Source organism: Apium graveolens, chromosome 1 (genome assembly GCF_009905375.1).
Source record: "Apium graveolens cultivar Ventura chromosome 1, ASM990537v1, whole genome shotgun sequence".
Classification (NCBI taxonomy): Eukaryota; Viridiplantae; Streptophyta; class Magnoliopsida; order Apiales; family Apiaceae; genus Apium; species Apium graveolens.
In genome coordinates this window covers 202220745-202222704 of record NC_133647.1, presented here as the reverse complement: position 1 = coordinate 202222704, position 1960 = coordinate 202220745, and positions in this window count along the sequence as shown.

Genomic DNA, 1960 nt, shown 5'->3' with positions numbered 1-1960 from the left:
TCGTAGAAGGAGAATCCTTTTCAGTTAACTTAAAGTTGGTAGTAAGAGGAGAACTAACAACTTTAGATTTATCCATGTTGAACCTGCAAAGCACCTTCTCAATATATTGCTCTTGTGATATATGCAACTTCTTGGCCACTCTATCTCGATAAATACGAATGCCAAGAATCTGTTTCGCTGGCCCCAAGTCCTTCATGGCAAAGGACTTACTCAACTGTTGCTTCAGTTGGGACATTCTTTCAGTATTTTTGCCAACAATAAGCATGTCATCCACATAAAGCAATAATATGATAAAATCATCATCTGAAAATCTTTGAACAAAAACACAATGGTCAGAAATAGTCTTACGGTAGCCTTGCTTCTTCATAAATGACTCGAACTTTTTATACCATCGCCTTGGTGCTTGCTTCAAACCATATAGACTTTTTAGAAGTCTACAAACATACCCCTCTTTACCTTTAACCTGAAAACCTTCAGGCTGCTCCATATAGATTTCTTTGTCCAAGTCACCATGTAGAAAAGCTGTCTTGACATCCATTTGTTCAACCTCCAAATCAAGACTAGCTGCTAAACCAAGCACCGTATGAATTGATGTCATCTTAACAACGGGAGAAAAAATCTCATCAAAGTCAATACCCTTTTTCTGACTGAATCCCTTGACGACCAACCTAGCTTTGTACCGTGGTTGTGAAGTATGCTCATCTTGCTTCACTCTATAAACCCACCTGTTTTTCAAAGCTCGTTTCCCCTTAGGTAGCTTCACCAACTCAAAAGTATTATTCTCATACAAAGATTTCATCTCATCTTGCATGGCATAAACCCACTCCTTCTTGTGTTCATCTTCCATAGCTTCTGCATAAGATTCAGGTTCACCACTATCAGTCAATAGAACATACTCATCAGCAGAATACCTGTTGGAAGGATGACGATCTCTGTTAGACCGCCTGAGTGGAACGAATGGTGGAATATTTTGTACCGGTGACTCCTCATGGGCATCATCATCCATGTCACTATTTTCGGGAATATCAGTATTAGTGTCATGTTGGTCATTATCATGAGCATCGTCTCCAACCTGCGAGTCCACATGTCTTGGAGGAACTGGATCCAAATCAACCATATCATTGTTATGTTGAGGAACTGACTCTGCCTTCCCAACATCTTTCAAACTCTGATCTTCAACAAAGATAACATCTCGGCTTCTCACAATCTTCTTTGAAACTGGATCATAGAGCCTATAGCCGAACTCATCTTGGTTATAACCAAGGAATATGCACTCTTTAGTCTTCACATCTAGTTTAGACCTTTCATCTTTGGGAATATGCACAAAAGCCTTGCATCCAAAAACACGCAAATGATCATAAGAAACATCTTTACCACTCCAAACTCTATCTGGAATATCAAACTGTAAAGGAACACAAGGTGAGAGATTTAATACATTTACCGCAGTATTCAGTGCCTCACCCCAGAAAGACATCGGCAACTCAGCATGTGAAAGTAAACATCTGACCCGCTCCACTAGTGTTCTGTTCATCCTCTCTGCCAAACCATTAAGCTGAGGTGTCTTTGGTGGAGTCTTTTGATGCCGAATACCCTGCTGTCTGCAATACACATCAAAGGGACCTGTATACTCCCCTCCATTATCTGTCCGGATACACTTCAGTTTCTTCCCTGTCTGTCTCTCAACTAAAGCCTGAAAATGCTTAAACACGTCTAATACTTGATCTTTAGTCTTCAAGGTATAAACCCACAACTTCCTTGAATGATCATCGATGAATGTAACAAAGTATAATGAACCACCATTGGTTCGGGTTTTCATGGGACCACAAACATCGGAATGCACCAAGTCAAGTATATGCTCTCTACGAGAGGGAGGACGACTCTTAAAAGAAACTCTGTTTTGCTTGCCAGCAACACAGTGAGAACACCTTTTCAAATGTATATCAGTCAGACCAGATAATAC